At 40.3% G+C, this 19585-nt stretch overlaps 1 protein-coding gene and 1 pseudogene across 10 annotated transcripts in view; one reads left to right on the top strand and one right to left on the bottom strand.

Moving 5' to 3' along the window:
• The window catches only part of USP48 (ubiquitin specific peptidase 48), a 112652-nt gene that overhangs the window by 68714 nt on the left and 24353 nt on the right, over positions 1-19585 (bottom strand). The window lies entirely within an intron of this gene.
• On the top strand, positions 2480-4250 carry LOC147577832 (small ribosomal subunit protein uS10 pseudogene; annotated as a pseudogene).

Below are 19585 nucleotides of genomic sequence, written 5' to 3' on the forward strand. Positions count from 1 at the left end.
TGAAGAAGGAAATCAATTTTCCGCAGATCAAAACCTGCTCGGCTGCAGAGTAGAAAAACAATAGGCTACATATGTCTAGTTCCTTCGATAACTGGCCACAGGTAAGAGATGAAGTTTCAGCTGTTCCGACAGATCTCCAAGGATCTGCCATTTAAGAGTATCTTCCAACACAACGAACAAAAATTTATAGCCAATGATTTCATAGTTGCTATATACTTGGAAGAAAATTCACTGCTTGAATGGGAAACGGGGTGGAGCTCTCAGTGCCTGTGAATGGTCATTAAAAGGATTACTGCTTTGTTTTTCTCATCATCTTTGCTTCTTAGCTCTTAGGACATCACGTCACAGACGGCCCAGGCATAAGTCAATGAAGGAAGGACAGCATGCCAACTTTCCTGCTCCTGGTGAAAATCTGACTACACTGAAGCTTTGCCTAATGCAGCCTTTTTCTGAAAAGCAACTTGACTATATGTATATTATGTTTATATATATTATTATAAAGACTGACTGGTACTTTGACTCAGAACCACCAGATCGTATCCTAAGCACACACAGATGTCAACAAATACTTTCAAAGATTATCATCACTACTTAGCAACAAGCTACCTGCCCAACCACAGGAAAATCAGAGTTGCTTATACCAGAAAACTGTTTAGAAACAAGCTACTGGCCCAACCACAGGGACGATGTTGAACTGTGGTAGTGACATGGAGTATTATGCAGCCATTAAAACTCTTTTCAAGCAATACTTTAATGACATGTGACCATGCTCAAACAGAATTCTCAATAGACAGGATACAAAGTTATCCATTATGACTCTAATTTTTCTCTGTATTTATTTACTTTTGAGAAGGAGAGAGAGAAAGAGTGAGCAGGGGAGGGGCAGAGAGAGAGAGGGAGACAGGAATTCCAAGCAGGCTCCTTCCTTGCCATCAGCACAGAGCCCAATGCAGGGATCAAATTCACAAACCATGAGATCATAACCTGAGCAGAAATCAAGAGCTGGACGCTTAACTGACTAAACCACCTAGATGCCCCATTATGACTCTAATTTTTCTAATGGGGAGGGCGTGATGTTCCTTATATATTTTTCACAAAAGAAAGCTTTTGAAAAGAGAAGAAATCACAAGGAAAATAAGAAAATACTTTGAATTGAATAAAGCATACCAGAAGTTGAGATGGAACTAAATTAAGTGCTTAGAGGGGAATTTATAGCATTAAATGTTCATATATATATATGTTTATACACACACACACATATATAAAAAGCTTCAGGGTGCCTACTATCAACACTGCTATCAATCAATACATGTCCACTAGACAGATCACAACACGCACATAACAGTAAACAGTATCATTTTGTGTAACCCAAACCTAGCATCTTATAAAAGCAACTAGACTTCAAAGGTGACACTTTCTGTCACACAGACATGCCCAGATAATTACAGGACCTGAGGATGCTGAAAGGAATGACAAGGTCCTAGGCATCAAAGACAGGCTCGCAGCACATGAGGTGACGGGCAAATAAAAGGATAACTCCAGAGACATTAATGCAGCGATGGCATGAAGCACGGACTCTGGACTCCACAGCAGAGATCTCACAGGAAGGGAGGCACGGTGCTGTGGAGGTGAGAGTCTCCGAGGGTGCTCAGGAACTCACTCCTTGGGGGAGGGAAAACTCCAGAGCATTCCAGGCAGAGGGGAGCAAATGGAGACGGAAGACTGGAGAATCAAGCAGGAGGAAATCAATGCAGCCCGCCCAGCTCCACCAAGCTACAGAGGGGAGGAGGCCTTCCAGCTCAGCACAGCTGGAGTCTTTGCAGGGAAGTCAGGGGCCACATCAGCTCACAGAACAGATAAGAGCTTGGACTTCATCCAAGAAGCAGCAGCAGCAACAACAACAACAACAACAAGCCAGCATAAGGTATTTAAAAGAAAAATAATTGGATTTGCACTTTAATTTTTTTTTTTTCAACGTTTATTTATTTTTGGGACAGAGAGAGACAGAGCATGAACGGGGGAGGGGCAGAGAGAGAGGGAGACACAGAATGGGAAACAGGCTCCAGGCTCTGAGCCATCAGCCCAGAGCCTGACGCGGGGCTCGAACCCACGGACCGCGAGATCGTGACCTGGCTGAAGTCGGACGCTTAACCGACTGCGCCACCCAGGCGCCCCAGATTTGCACTTTAGAAAGAGCCTCTAATTGTGCTTCTCTACCAGAGTGCTTTATAAGAATCACCTGAAGATTCCACAAGTTTTGCTTTTTCAATAAATGCCATTCTTATAAAGCTCCTCCTGCTTCTTAATAAGACAAGTTTTAAGCCTCTAAGAGTTTTTTTTTTTTTTTTTAATGGGAGATTTTTCAAAGAATAAATCCTGGCTCTTCTTGTTTGTGTGTGTGTTGGGGGGGTGGGGAGGGGAACGACGGTGAAATTTAAAAGGGATGCTGTTAGAAGAGACAAGAAATGAGGATCAGAAGATGCCGGTACAGGGAGAAGATGCCGCTGGCACCAAGTTCAAATCAACAGCACTTACTAATTATCACTTTTGTGGTGAGTGAGGGGGAAAAAGAAGTCAGGTTTTTATGTATGTGGTTCCATTTAAAATATTTTTTTGGTGCACCTGGGTGGCTGAGTCAGCTAAACATCACCTTTAGCTCAGGTCATGCATGATCTCACAGTTCAGGAGTTCGAAGTTCAAGTGGTGAGTTCGAGCCCCTGAGTTGGGGCTCTCTGCTGTCAGCCCAGAGCCAGCTTCAGATCCTCTGTCCCCCCACCCCCCGCCACTCTGCCCTTCCCCCGCTTGCGCTCTCTCAAAAATACATAAAACATTTTTTTAAAAAAATGTTTTTTAAAGGGTGGAAATGACATTTTAAAAAATGTTCTTTAAAGGATGGAAATCACAAAAAAATAGATGCCTTGAAAATACTCACATCTAGAAATTCATAAAACGTTCATTCATCCAACAACCTGATTTCATCTGAAATTCTGCATTCTGCCCAAAAGGATCCAAAAGAACATCAGCACGTAGCCTTTGGGACAGATGAGGCATCAGGATCCTGGCTAACCATGTTTCACAATGTGCAGTTACCATTCTGAGGCAGGGTGACTGGCCCTACAGCAGCCTTCTTCTTTGAGGGGATTCCAAGGTTGGATCTTTTCATCCACCCTTCTAAGACCCAACCTGCTCGGAAACATTGGCAGTGTTAAAATAAGCACGCCCATCTAAAGTTTTCCATTTCTCAGGTCAGGTTAAAAAAAAATCCCCAAAGCAAATTAACTATTAAAATAATGTCAGGGGCACCTGGGTGGCTCTCGGTTGAGTGTCCGACTTCAGGTCAGGATCTCACAGTTCATGGGTTTGAGCCCTGCGTCAGGCTCTGTGCTGACAGCTCAGAGCCTGGAGCCTGTTTCGGATTCTGTGTCTGTCTGTCTGTCTGTCTGTCTGTCTGTCTGTCTGTCTCTCTCTCTCTCTCTCTCTCTCTCTCTCTCTCTCTCTGCCCCTCCCCCACCTGTGCTCTGTCTCAGGTGCTTAAATAAATAAGCATTTAAAAAAGAAAAACAGGGGCACCTACGTGGCTCAGTCCGTTAAGTGTCCCCAACTTCGGCTCAGGTCATGATCTCACAGTTTGTGAGTTTGAGCCCCACATCAGGCTCTATGCCGACTAGCTCAGAACCTGGAGCCTGCTTCAGATTGTGTCTCCCTCTCTCTCTGCCCCTCCCCCGCTCATTCTCTCTCTCTCTCTCTCTCTCTCTCTCTCTCTAAAAAATAAACATTAAAAAAAATTTTTTTAAAGAAAAACAAAACAATGTCAATAACACTCTTTAAGGGGCTCCTGGGTGACTCTGTTGAGCCTCTGACTTGATTTTGGTTGAGGTCATGATCTGATGGTTTGTGAGATCAAGCCCTGCGTTGGGGTCAGGAAACCTTGCTGCAGTCAGGGCTTTTAAATACACCAGGAAGACATTGGTGGAACCAGAGGTGGGGATTCCCTCAATGAGAATGATTTGATCAGAGGCACAAAGGAAGAGTCTCAAAGTGAAAGGACCAGTTGGGAAGCCTACCAAGACTATGAGAATCACTACCAAAAAACTCCTTGTGGTGAGGGTTCTAAGACATGGGCTCGTTTTCAGACGAGGATCCACAAGTGACTCATCGATTTGCACAGTCCTTCTAAGATTGGTAAGCAGATTACTTCCATCAGTATTGAGCTGAGAGTCAAGGCTGAAGTCACCATTGCAGATGCTTAAATCAACCTTTTTAATAAATTGATTAGCAGTTGTTAAAAAAATAAAATAAAACCAAACAATGTCATTAAGTCTTCTTGGGGAGCCTGGGTGGTTCAGTTGGTTAAGCCTCCAACTACGGCTCAGGTCACAATCTCATGGGCTCACGGGCTCAAGCCCCGTGTCAGGTTCTGTGCTAACAGCTTGGAGCCTGCAGCCTGCTTCGGATTCTGTGTCTCCCTCTCTCTCAAAAATAAATAAACATTAAAAAATAATAATAAACATTAAAAATAAATAAATAAATGTTATATTTTGAAACATTGTTAGTAACAGCAAAAGACTGAAAATAAGCCCAGTATCAATTTACAGGGAACTGGTTGAATAACCTAAGGAAAATCCATACAGTACTATAAAATGTAACCATATATAAGAGAAATGAACACAAATATCCAAAGACTGTACATGAAAGCTAATAGGAAATTTTTATTTACAAGCTGTAAATGATGCAAATATCCATCAGGAGAATAAACAAATTAGGGTAAATTCATACCACAGACTACTACTCAGTCCACCTCCCCCCAAAAAACTGATACATGCAACATAGATGATTCTCAAAAGCATGATGTAAAGCGAAAGAATCCAGACACAAAAAAATAATGGACTGTTAGCAGTCCATTAATATAAAGTTCAAGAAAAGACAAAACTAATCTATGTACAAAGAAATCAGAATAGTGGTTACCTAGAGGGAGATGGGAACTAAGTGGAAGAGGGTATGAAGGAACTTTCTGGGATGATGGAAATGTTCTCTACATTGATTGGGGTGGTGATTACATATATAAACTTAGTGAACTCCCTTCACAAAAATTAACTCAAAATGGATCACAGACCTAAATATAAAACAACACAAAACAATAAAACTCCTCAGAGATAACTTAGGAGAAAAATCTAAATGATCTTGGATTTAGTGATGATTTTTTCGATACAACACTACACAATCCATGAAGATAAGAACTGATAAACTGGACTTCATTAAAATTAAAATTTATGCTATGAAAGGCACTGTAAAGAGAATAAAAAGACCAGCCTCAGACTGGGAGAAACATATTTGCAAAAGACAACTGATAAAGGGCTGTCTTTTAAAATATACAAAGAGGGGCACCTGTATGTCTCAGTCGGTTGAGCATCTGAATTCAGCTCAGGTCATGATCTCATGGGTTTGTGAGTTCGAACCCTGCACTGGGCTCAGACTGGCAGCTCAGAGTCTCATTGAGGTCCTCACTTTCTCCTCTCTCACTGCCCCCTCCCTACTCGCGCTTTCTCTCTGAAAATAAGAACTTTAAAAAATAAATAAAATATATACAGAACTTTTTTTTTTTTTTTTTAAGTTGAGAGAGAAAGAGGGAGAGCGCGCGCACGCATCAGAGAGAGAGGGAGACACAGACTCCCAAGCAGCCTGCAGTGGGGTCCGAACCCACCAACTGCAAGATCATGACCTGAGCTGAAGTCAGAGGCTTATCAACACACTGAGCCACTCAGGTACCCCTACAGAGAACTCTTAAAACTCAAAAATAAGAAAAACAACCTCATTGTTTAAAAATGAGCCAAAGCCCTTAACAGACACATCATCAAAGATATGAGCATATGAAAAGATGTTCCACATCATATGTCATCAGGGAAATGCAAATTAAAACCACAATGAAATACCACCACACACTTATTAGAATAGCCAAAATCCAGAACTCTGATAATAACAAATGATGGTGAGACTGGAGCAACAGGAACTCTCGTTGCTGGTGGGAATTCAAAGTGGTTACAGCCACTTTGGAAGACAGTCTGGTGTTTTGTTTTACAAAATTAAACATACTCTTATACCATACAACAATCATGCTCATTGGGCTCCAAAGCAGCTGAAAACTTGTCCACACAAAACCCTGCACACAAATGTTTACAAAGCAGCTATGCACTTATTTGCCAAAACCTGGAAGCAACTAAGGAGTCCTTAAGTAGGTAATAAATAGTTGATAAAGGATAAGTAGGTGATAAAGAACGGATAAACCATACATGGTATATCCAAACATGAAATATTATACAGCACTAAAAAGAAATGAGCTACCAAGTGATGAAAAGAGCTTAAATACATACTACTAATCAAAAGAAGCCAATGTGTGGGGAGCTTGGGTGGCTCAGTGGGTCAAGTATCTGACTTCGGCTCAGGTCATGATCTCATGGTTCCCGAGTTCGAGCCCCACATCGGGCTCTGCGCTGACAGCTCAGAGCCTGGAGCCTGTTTCAGATTCTGTGTCTCCCTGTCTCTCTGCCCCTCCCCCACTCACACTCTGTCTCTCTCAAAAATAAACACTAAAAAATTAAAAAAAAAGAAGCCAATATGAAAAGGCCATGTACGATTTCTAATTATATTACATTTTGAAAAAGACAAAACTACAGAAATAGTAAAAAGTATAGTTGGGGGGGGGGATGTTAGGAGGGGTGGAAGGATGAATAGGCAGGGCAGAGGATTTTTAACCAGTGAATTATTCCATATGATACTATAATGGTGAATATGTCATTATACATTTGTCCAAACCCACAGAATCCAAACTCTAATGTAAACTATAAACATTATAATGGTTACCAGAAAGGAGGGAAGGGGGGTGGGGGGATGCGTTGAATGGGTGATGGGGATTAAGGAGCACACTTGTTTCACTACATTATACACCTGAAACGAATATTACACTAAATGGGATTTAAATTAAAACTTAAAACAAAACAAAACAAAAAAAACGGGCACCTGACTGGTCATCGGGTAAGAGCATGTGACTCTTGATCTTGGGGTCGTGAGTTCCTGCCTCACTTTGAGCACAGAGGTTACTATAAATAAATAATAACCTCTTAGGAGAAAAAGAACATCAACCTAAATTAAAAACAAAAAACAAACTATAGATACTGGATGATAATGATGTGTGAATGGAGACTGTTAACAGATGTAATCCTCTGGTGGGGGGTGCGATAGTGGGAAATGCTATGCATATGTGGGCTCAGAGGTACATGGGAAACCTCCAGATTTGTACTCAATTTTGCTGTGACCCTAAAGCTACTCCATAAAATAAAGTCTAGGGGGCACCTGACTGGCTCAGTGGGCGGAGCAGGGGTCTCTTCATCTTGGGGTAAGATCTTGAGTTCAAGCCCCACATTGGGCTTGGAGCCTACTTAAAAAAACAAACTAAAAAACAAATAGCAGCACCCAAATATAAAATCTAAAAATGAAATCTACTGAAAAAAGTCTAAATGAACAGGACCTTTCAATGTATATAATTTTACCTCAATTTTTTAAAGCTTTTGACTTCTCAAAAACAAAACCAACCAGGAAGCTTTTAACTACTGACATAGAAACGTCTACAGGTATAAAACAGTGTATGGGAATGGGGTGCCTGGGTGGCTCAGTTGGTTCAGCACCAGACTCTTGATTTCGGCTCAAGTCATGATCTCTGACAGAGCAGAGCCTGCTTGGGATTCTGTCTCCATGTCTCTCTCTCTCACAAAATAAACAAACATTAAAAACAAAACTAAACAAAGAAAACACTGTATGCCATATGCAACACTGTGTCAGAAAGGGGAGGAATAAGAAAATGTGCTTGCAGAAAGTAATAAAAGTTGTTCCTTGGGTGCCAGGGTGACTCAATTAGTTAAAAGTCAGACTCAGGGGCGCCTGAGTGGCTCAGTCGGTTAAGCGTCCGACTTCAACTCAGGTCACGATCTTGCAGTCCGTGAGTTCGAGCCCCACGTTGGGCTCTGGGCTGATGGCTCAGAGCCTGAAGCCTGCTTCCAATTCTGTGTCTCCCTCTCTCTCTGCCCCTCCCCCGTTCATGCTCTCTCTCTGTCTCAAAAAAATAAATAAATAAACGTTAAAAAAAAGTCAGACTCAGACTTTCGGCTCAGGTCATGATCTCACCATTGTGATTTCGAGCCCTGTGTTGGGCTCCACGCTGAGCGTGGAGCCTGCTTAAGATTCTCTCCCTCTCTCTCTCTCAGTGCACCCCCGCCCCTCGTATGCATGGGCATCATCTCGAGGTTCATGGGTGGTTCCTGGATTTAAGCCCTGTGTGGAGCTAACAGCCTGCCTGGAATTCTCTCAGCCCCTCCCCTGCTCCACCTCACAGGCTCTCTCTCAAAATAAACTTAGAATAGAAAAGAGGTGCCTGGTGGTGTGACTCAGGTCATGATCTCATGAAGATCCATGGGTTGGAGCCCGCATTGGGCTCTGTGCTGACAACTCAGAGCCTAGAGCCTGCCTTGGATTCTGTCTCTGTCTCTCTCTCTCTGCCACTCCCCTGTTTGTGCTGTCTCTCTCTCTTTCAAATATAAACATGAAAAAAATTAAACAGAAAAAAAGCATAGGGGTTCCTGGGTGCTCTCTCAGTTAAGCATCCTACTTAATTCAGCTCAGGTCCTGATCCCGCCATTCGTGAGTTCAAGCCTTGCATCGGGCTCTGTGCTAACAGCTCAGAGCCTGGAGCCTGTTTCAAATTCTATGTCTCCTTCTCTCTGCCCTTCCCCAGCTGGCACTCTGTCTCTCTCTCTCAAAAATAAATAATACACATTCAAAAAAAATTTTTTTTAAAGAATATAAAAGTTGTTTTTACAGAGGATGTGAAAGAAATGGGAGCAGAGGTGGGAATACATGTTCTCAATGCATACTTTTTAAAAATAATTTTCATATATGTATCTATATATACATACACACATACAAATAAAAACAAAAATCATTTCCCTATTTAAAACATATAACTATCGGGGCGCCTGGGTGGCGCAGTCGGTTAAGCGTCCGACTTCAGCCAGGTCACGATCTCGCGGTCCGTGAGTTTGAGCCCCGCGTCGGGCTCTGGGCTGATGGCTCGGAGCCTGGAGCCTGTTTCCGATTCTGTGTCTCCCTCTCTCTCTGCCCCTCCCCCGTTCATGCTCTGTCTCTCTCTGTCCCAAAAAAAAAAAAAAAAAAAAAAGTTGAAAAAAAAATAAAACATATAACTATCAACTATTCACCCTTAACTATTTAAGTTTTCATTGAAAAGGAAACTTGTTGGGGCACCTGGGTGGCTCAGTCGGTTAAGCGTCCGGCTTCAGCTCAGGTCATGATCCCATGGTCTGTGGGTTTGAGCCCCGCATCGGGCTCTGTACTGACAGCTCAAGAGCCTGGAACCTGCTTTGGATTCTGTGTCTCCCTCTCTCTCTGCCCCTCCCCAACTCATGCTCTCTCTCTCTCTCTCAAAAATAAATAAACATTAAAAAAAAATTTTTTTTAGGGGAGCCTGGGTGGCTCAGTCGGTTAAGCGGCTGACTTCGGCTCAGGTCATGATCTTGCGGTCCGCGAGTTCAAACCCCGCATCGGGCTCTGTGCTGACAGCTCAGAGCCTGGAGCCTGGTTCAGATTCTGTGTCTCCCTCTCACTCTGCCCCTCCCCCATTCATGCTCTGTCTCTCTGTCTCAAAAAGAAATAAACGTAAAAAAAAAATTAAAAAAAAAATTTTTTTTTAAGAAAAGGAAACTTATTAAGTTACTAAAGAACCTATTTTCCTGAAAAAGTGAACATAAAGGAGAAACAAGATGATCTGAACTCTAGGTTCTAGTCATTGAAAATTCTAGTGTTTTTCTTCATAACTTCATTGTATCAAGGTCTCAGGTATTAGATATGCAAGATATAATCAGACATAAAAACAAAACAGCCACAAACAGGTCCCTTAACATGTATGCCCCCCTTCCCTTCTCCTAGGATTTCTGCCAAAGTTTTACGCAAAAGAAGTATGAGAAGCAGCTGACAAAGTCAATAAAATTAAACACCAAATTTGTTAAATATCATGGATGGACGCCATCCTAAAGTGTTGGCAATCCTTTAGTTTATTGGACATTTAAAAAATGTTAAGTACATGTTTTTAAGCTGAAGAATCCAATCAACCTTTGAGGTTCTGCCGCCTAGCAAAAGTGAAATATCTTCCTTTTTCCAAACCTCAAGTTATGCCCCATTAAGTCCAGATTCAAAACCTGCAGCTCATAAAAATGATCAATATAGCCAACTCTTGTAATTAGCATATTAAATCACCTGGCCTGAAATTCAAATTTCTATTAGAGAAAGGGATTAACCAAGCAAAAAGGATTTAAAAAGTGAGCCTACTGGGAAATACGTGAATCCTTTCTAATAGGATATCCACCAAATTGGTATTAAAGGAAAGATGTTGGGAGGTAGGAGGGAGGTGCTAACTGGCAAGTCAAAAGTCTTTCCCTGTGTGGATAGGCTTATTTAAGACTTGGAATTTTTTTCTTTTTCCCTCCTACAGTGGAACTCAGTTCTCCAAGGAGGAGGATTTGAAACATTTCTCAAGCTTTATACGATTTGGGAAATAATGGCTTCATGCTTAAATAAAATACCTTCCAACTTCACTCATAAAAGATACCATCATTCACTGATAAAACTGGCAAAAATTTTTTAAATTTCATACGCAGTTGATGTCAAGGACACAGAGACACGGATTTCACGTATTGTACAGACAGCGGGAGCAAATCTTGCAATAATAATGTATTTCAAAAGCCTTAAGAATGTTCATGTAAAGTTTACAACTTTTTTCTAAGAACATAATCAAAAAGGTAGATAATATTTATTTACAAGGATGCTCAGAAGGAGCACAACAAAAAAAGACCTGAACAAAAGAAGAAGGGGTGGGGGAGGCCAGTAAAAGGCAGGCTGGCAGGCAGACAAATGCCCAATAGGAAAATAGTTCAATACTTTGGGGCATGTAGAATGGAATATGATGCAGTGACTAGAAATTAGTACTTTTATAAACTCTGTAACAGCCTGTGGATACATTCTTAGTACTAACTTAAAAAATACCTTTCCAGGGGCGCCTGGGTGGCTCAGTCGGTTAAGCAGCAGACTTCAGCTCAGGTCATGATCTCACGGTCCGTGAGTTCAAGCCCCGCGTCAGGCTCTGGGCTGACAGCTCAGAGCCTGGAGCCTGTTTCAGATTCTGTGTCTCCCTCTCTCTGACCCTCCCCTGTTCATGCTGTCTCTCCCTGTCTCAAAAATAAATAAAACGTTAAAAAATAAGAATAAAAAAAAATACCTTTCCAAATGCACATACAACATAAAGGTATTTTTTTATGTGCATGTAAAAAAATCAGAAGGAATTATACAAAAATATTACAACCTGTTGTCTGAGGGGTTAGCTTTTATTTTTGGTGACTTCATCAAGTCACCAGCGAGCTCAGACTCCTTAGAAGCCTAATGTCACTACATTCCACTTTAGCTCATCAGTACTCAAATTGGAGTGCACATAGGAGAATATATAATAAATAAAGCCACAAGAAAAACATCTTGTGCCATCTTGGAATCTAAATTTCAATTAGTTTTATTACACAAAGTTGAAAGAGTGTTTTTTTTTTTTTTAATATTACACAGGAAAGAATTTTAGATCAAATAGGAATTTTTCTTTTACTCATTTCTTTGTAAGATTGTCCCAAATATAAGAATAACTTTTTCTTAATAATTAGATCATTGCCTTGGAAGCCAAGAAAGACATGAGGTACAGAGGATTTTTAAAGGAAAGCCCCATTTAGCTAATTTTTATTTCCCCCCCATGTATGTCCTCTCTCTCCCTCTCTCCTTCTCTCCCTCCCCCCCCTTCTAAACCTTCTTCTATCATCAAAGCTATTTACCACTGACAGTCATTCAACTCTCTTCTACATTGCCAAGGTCACAAAAACAGGAAACCCTTAAATTCTTCCAGGCCCTTACTTCCCTAATCACAAGAATAAAATAAGTCATCAACGCCATGTGGACCTAGATCTCATTCTGAAAGACAACAGAAGACAGCTTGTAGAGGATAGTAAAGATAATACCTTTAGGACCTAAGGGAAGATGAAGAGTTCTTAAACCAAATACACACAAGAAAGTAACAACCATAAAGAAAAATATTGATAAACTGGGCTATGATGAAATTAGTGCTTCTGTTCATTAAAAAATGCTACTGACAGTAAAAAGTAGGTGCACCTGGGTGGCTCGGTCATTAGAGCATGTGACTTTTGATCTCAGGGTTTTAAGTTCAAGACCCCGGTTGGGGACAGAGATTACTTAAAAATAAAATCTTAAAACAAACAAAACAAAGTAAGGCCACCTGGGTGGGTCAGTGGTGGACTTCCGACTTTGGCTCAGGTCATGATCTCATGGTTCGTGAGTCTGAGCCCTGCATCAGGCTCTGCTGTCAGTGCAGACCGGCTTTGGATCCTCTGTTCCCTTCTCTCTGGCCCCCCTTCCCTACTTGCGCGCTCTCTCTCGCTGTCTCTCAAAAATAAACATTTCTGAAAAATGAAAAGATTTTTTTTTTAAAGTGTAAAAAGGCAAGAGTGGAAGATTTTTGCTATATATTCAAAGCTTTCTTTAAAGTGTTTTCTACACTCAACATAGGACTCAAACTCGGGACCCTGAGGTCAAGAGTTGCATGCTCCTCTGTGCCAGCCAGACACACCCCAACAAAGCTTTATTTTATCCAAAATAAAGAACTACAAATCAACACAATAACCAAATAGAAAAATGGGGCCTGGGGTGTCTGGCTGGCTCAGTCGATCTGTCTCTCCCTCTCTCTGCCCCTTGCCAGGTCTCTCTCTCTCACAAAATAAATAAACTTTATTTTTTAAATTTTTTAAGATGTTTATTTATCTTGAGAGAGAGACAGAGCATGAGCATAAGCAGGGGAGGGGCAGAGAGAGAGGGGGAGACAGAATCGGAAGCAGGCTCCAGGCTCTGAGCTATCAGCACAGAACCCAACAGGAGACTCGAACTCACAAACTGTGAGATCATGACCTGAGTGGGAAGTCGGATGCTTAACCAAGTGAGCCACCCAGGCACCCCTAAAATAAACTTTAAAAAAGTAAACTAAGGGCTCCTGGGTGTGGCTCACTTGTTAAGCACCAGACTTCAGCTCAGGCTAAACTCCATTTGGGAGTTCGAGAGCTCGAGTCCCACATTGAGTGAGCTCGAGCCCCACTTTGGGTGAGCTTCTGTCCCACTTCAGGTAAAACACAAGCCCCGCTTCTCTCTCTCAATGAATCAAAAAATAAAATAAAACCACAGTTCGATGTCATGACACATCCATCATAATGGCTAAAATTAAAATGATTATGGTGAGGATATATAGCAAATGAATTCTCTCACAGAGCACTCATGAGAGTAGAATGTGGTATGACCATTTTGGAAAACAGTCTCTGGCATCATCTAACAAGGTAAATAAACTTCTATGACCCAGCAAGTTCTTTTATCAAAAATGTATACATAAAGGGGCACCTGGGTGGCTCAATGGATTGAAGCTCCAACTTCAGCTCAGGTCATGACCTCACAATTCATGGGTTTGAGCCCCACATCGAGCTCGCTGCTGTCAGCAAGGAGCCCGCTTTGAATCCTCTGCCCGCCTCTTTCTGCACCTCCCGTGCTCACACACTCTCAATAAATAAATAAAATATATATATATATACATACACACACACACATATATGAAAAAAAAGCGTATGTATGGCACCAAAAGATACATACAAAAGTTTTCACTGCAGCTTTGTTCATAACAGCCAAATACTGGAAAAATTCCAAATGACCATTAGCAGCAGAAAGGATAAAGTATATTGCAACACAATGAAATACTGCACATTAAAAATGAACACACTACCATTACCCACAATGTGGACAAATCACACAATGCTGAACAAAAGAAGCCAGACACAAAAAGAACTACAAGGTATAACTAATTATATACAAAGTTCAAAATAGGCAAAACAATCTGCGGTGTCCAAAGTAAGGGCAGTGCTTGGTTACTTTTAAGGAGCAGGAAGAGGCTAATGACCAATTAAGAGGCAGCAAATGAAACATGGGTGCGTTCTGGAATGCTAGTAACATTTTAATATTGGTGGCAGATACATAGGTATGTTCCCTTTGTGGTAATTCATCCTGTGTAATTTTTAGGATTTGTGTACTTTCCTGTATGTAAAAAAAATAAATTTTAATTGAAAAAGAACACTAGAAAAATTCTAAGAGTAATTAAGAAGGATTCACCCTATCAGGTATTTTTTAATTGTTACCCAGTAAGTGGAACGGCGATCCTAAGAGATACAATGAATCAAATCATTAGAACCGGGATGAGAAATAAATCCAAGTATACCCAATAATTTGTCATATAATAAAGGTAGCCTTTTGAACTCGTGGAGGAAAAGACTAGATTACTCAATAAATGGTTTGAAAAAATTGAGTAGCCATTTGGTAAAAAGTAAAATGAAGATGGATCCTTATCTCACTCCCTCAATCAAATGAAACTGTAGAGGACAAAGGATGAATACAAAAAAAAAAAAAAAAAAAAAAAAAGACTGAATACAAAAAAAAAAAAAAAAAAGACTGGATACATAAAATGAGACCATCAGTACTAAAACAAAACATGGGTGAATATTTCTACAATACTGGAATTGGGAAATCCAGAAGCCATAAAGATAAGCATTGATAATATGACCACATAAAAACATGAGTTTGAATGTACCAAAAGAGAAACAAAACCCACAAAGTCAAAAAAAAAAAAAATTGGGGGCAAAGTATCTTCAGCAGAAATACTCAAAAAGCTTTTGAAAATCAGTAAGAAAATGATCAACAATCCAGAACACCCATATATAACAAGATGCCCAAAGCCACTAGCAAAAAAAAAAAAAAAAAAAAGGCATATGAAAACAAGATGGTATTTTTCACTAATGACGTTGATGTTTGAAATAAGAATGCCTATTCCCAGGGTGAAATAGGGTGAATACAGGATGCAGTATTAAATAGTATGAACTTTTACCACCAATCAAAATTTTAAATGGTCATCATGCCCTTTACCTCAGCAGTTTCTCAACTTGCAACCTAAGTGAAAACACTCACTCAACCCAGATACATATAGAGGGATGTTTACAGAAGCAGGATCTATACAGCTGCAAAACCCAGAAACCCAAAGGTCCATCAGGAGGCAAATGGCTAAATTATAACACATCTACCTCTACACAATGAAGTATCACATAGCTATTAAAAAGAATAAGGTAAGTTTTCTAGATGCACTAATATGGGAAAAGGTACGTTATCAAATAAAAATAACTGGCAAAAAGTATGCAGTGGGACATTCCTCCCCTTTTAAAAAAATTTTTGATTTATTTTTATTTTAGAAAGAGCTAGGGAGGGAAATAAATAAATAAATAAATAAATAAATAAATAATAAATAGTGAGCTAGGGAGGAAGGGAGGGGCAGAGCAAGGGAGAGACTCTTAAGCAGGTTCTGCCCCCAACACCCAGCACTGAACAGGAGGCAGGGCTGGATCACAAGACCCTGAAATCTTGACCTTATCAGAAACCAAGACTTGGATGCTTAACCAACTGAGCCACCCGGGAGCTGCTCCCTTTTTCTTCTGAAATAACAATCATGCTGTTTGATTATATTCTGTCTCACCTGTGAAATATATGGCACATGAGGGGTGCCTGGGTGGCTCAGTAGGTTAAGAGTCCGACTCTTGATTTTGGTTCGGGTCAAGGTCTCTCAAGATCTCAGGGTTCACATCAGGGCTCTGTGCTGGCAGTGCGGAGCCTGCTTGAGATTCTCTCTCCCTCTCTCTGCCCTTCCCCACTGAGTCTCTCTCTCTCCAAAATAAATAAATAAAAACTTTAAATTCCCAATGTTTATAGCAGTACTATCAACAATAGCCAAAGTATGGAAAGAGCCCAAATGTCCATCGACAGATAAATGGATAAAGATGTGGTATATATATGTGGTATACACGCACGCACGCACGCACTGGAGTACTGCTCGGCAATCAGAAAGAATGAAATCTTGCCATTTGCAACAACCTGGATAGAACTCTAGTTCCCTCTAGGGTATTATGCTAAGCAAAATTAGTCAGAAAAAGACAAATCTAGGACTTCACTCATATGTGGAATTTAAGATTCAAAACAGATGAACATAAGGGAAGGGAAACAAAAAAACAGGGAGGGGAACAAAACACAAGAGACTCTTGAATATAGAGAACAAACAGAGGGTTGCTGGAGGAAGGATGGGCTAAACGGGCAAAGGGCATTAAGGAAAACATTTGGTGGGATGGGCACTGGGTGTTAGAGGGGATGAATCACTGGAATCTATTCCCGAAATCATTGGTGCACTATATGCTAACTTGGATGTAAAGTTAAAAATTAATTAACTAAAAATAAATTTAAAAAGAAAAAAAAACTTTAAAAATTTATAAAACATATGGCACATGAAGAAAGGAACTTCACCTTCTGGGGCTTTATCCCAGAGCCTCTCTAGAATACTACACCAAGCTCACATAGTAGATACCAAAAACATCTGTCGAATGAAAGAATGAATATTACCCCAGCAAGGCACAGAACAGGTACTCAATAAGTATTTACCATGTTTAAATATACGTATCATATTTAAAAAATATGCAGAAAGAGAAAAAGAGGATATGTATACAACGTTAATGGTGGGGAGCTATGAGCCTGAAATTAAGGAGGAGCTGAGCTTTCACACAAAAACTGGGTAAGGATTAAGTGTTCTGAGTGTTCAAGGGCTAGACAGCAGAAATATGCAAAACAATGAACAAGAATAGACAAGGACACGTGTTTCATGGAACACAGACACCTATTTAAACCAACAACTTACAGGGGCACCAGGCTGCTTGGTTGGAGGAACATGTAACTCTTACTCGGAGTTGTGAGTTTGAGCGCCATGTTGGGTATAGAGATTACTGACAAATAAAACCTTTGTTTTTGGACTAGAGCTATGAGAAGTCATTGAAATGTTTTTGAAACTGGCATGATACTGACTTACTAGAATGCTTTAATTTTATAACAGTCATCAGTACTGTTTCTCTAAGGAGAACAGAGTGGACACTGTACTTCTATATACACAGCTAGAAGTATAAACTAGTCCAGACTGAAAATCCATATCAAAATTTTAACTGTTACACACACACACACACACACAAATTAACACATACAAATTAACACACACAAATTAACACACAAGACCTATCAGATCAAAAAGTATGATTAACATTGTGTTAGTGAATGGTGTGAGGAAACGAGACATTCTTACACAGGACTGTAAAGTGGAACCATCATTCTGATGGGCAATTTAGCAATATGGATCACAATGAAAAATCCACAGCTCCCACCCAACCAATTTACTGCAAGGAACTTAACTATCACCCTCATTGTTAGCAAAACCTCTGCTTGTAAGAATTAAGACACAGTATTTTCAGAAATCTGTGGATATAGGATTTACTATAGATTGCTTTCATCTGTGATTGTACTAAGCAGTTTCAGAAATGTAAATAAAAGTCTTGATTCACCTAGTCTTTGAGTAGATCTAAACCCTGCTTCAGCTCTGGAATCTCCTCTAACAATCGTGTAAAGTACTTAAAAAAATATATATATATATATTGATGGGGCACCCAGGTGACTCAACTGGTAAAGAAAGCATCCCAGTCTATATTTTGGCTCAGGTCGTGATCTCAGGGTTGTGAGCCTAACAGGATGGAGCTTGCTTGTGATTCTCTCTCCCTCTCACTCTGCCCCTGCTCATTTGTTTTCTCTCTTTAAATAAACATTTAAAGAAAGGATATTGATACCATTAGTTTAATCCTTTAAAATATTCTTGCTAAGGGGCGCCTGGGTGGCTCAGTCGGTTAAGTGTCCGACTTCAGTTCAGGTCAGGATCTCGCGGTTCGTGGGTTCGAGCCCCGCGTCAGGCTCTGGGCTGACGGCTCAGAGCCTGGAGCCTGTTTCCGATTCTGTGTCTCCCTCTCTCTCTGCCCCTCCCCCATTCATGCTCTGTCTCTCTCTGTCTCAAAAATAAATAAAAATAAAATAAAATAAATAAAATATTCTTGCTAAGAGTCCGAAGAAACGCTTAAATAAAAGGAGAAAATGGGAGCACCTGCATAGCTCAGCTGGTTTAAGTGTTGTACTCTTGATTTCGGCTTAGGTCATGGTCTTGCAGTTTGTGGGTTCGAGCCCCACGTCAGGCCCTGTGCTGAGGTGTAGAGCCTACCAGGGATCTTCTCTCTTTCTCTGCCCCTCCCCCAGCTCATGCTCTCTCAAAATAAATGAACTTTAAAGAAGGAAAGAAAAAAAGGAGACACCTAGTGGAAAAGAAACTTTTGATATTTATATAAAAAATGCTTGGACCTCAGATTATGCATGGTCTCAAAAGCACAAGCAGAGAAAGAAAAGAAAAGAAAAGAAAAGAAAAGAAAAGAAAAGAAAAGAAAAGAAAAGAAAAGAGATCTGGACTGCATCAGTATTGCTTTTGCACTACAAATAACATCAAAAATGTGAAAACCCACAGAAATGAGAAAATTTTTGCCAATATAAGGGATGTGTATCCAATAAAGAACTCTTCCAACTCAATAATAAAAAAATACATAACCCAATTTTAAAATGGGCAAAGGACTTGAATAGACATTTCTCCAAAGATACAGGAATGGCCAAGAAGCACATGAAAAGAAGCTCAACCTTAGTCATCAGGGAAATGCAAATCAAAACTACAGGGATACCATTTATACCTACTAGGATGACTGTGAAGAAAAAAAGACAACCAAACACAAGAGTTAAGGACGTGGAGAAATCTTCACCTAAACCATGAATATGTAAAATACCACAGCCACTTTGGAAAATAATTTGTCAGCTCCTCAAAATGTTAAACAGGGTTTTATGACCCAGCAATTCCACTCCTACATATATACCCAAGAAAAAAGAATACAACTGCACAAAAACCCTACACAAACGTTCTTGGCAGCAGCCAAAAAGTAGAAACCCAAATGTCTGTCAGCTGATGAACGGATATATAAGTATGTAGTACATATAAAATGGAATATTATTCAGTAACAAAAAAAAGAAAAATGGCCAACAAACATGGAAAAAGATGTTCAATTCATTGTTCATTACAAACATGCAAACCAAAAGTACCAGATGCCACTTCAAACACACTAGGATGGCATAAAAACAAACAGAAAACAGCAAGTGTTGACAAGCATGGAAAGAAACTGAAACCCCCCTACATTCCTGGTGGGAACGTAAAATGAACAGCACAGCAGCTGTAGAAAACTGTGGCGGTTCCTCAGGGAGTTAAACGTAATTACCATGACCCAGCAATTTCACTCCTAGGTATACACTCAAAAGAACTGAAAGCACGTATTCTAACAAAAACCTGTACCCAAATGTTCATGGCAGCACTATTCCTAACAGCCAAAAAGTGGACAGAACAAAAATGTTTATCAAGTTAACTACGCCAGGTGAAGTGATGGATGTGTGAACTATC

The sequence above is a fragment of the Puma concolor genome, chromosome C1 (assembly GCF_028749965.1).
Source record: "Puma concolor isolate L17-30 chromosome C1, mPumCon1.1.hap2, whole genome shotgun sequence".
Classification (NCBI taxonomy): Eukaryota; Metazoa; Chordata; class Mammalia; order Carnivora; family Felidae; genus Puma; species Puma concolor.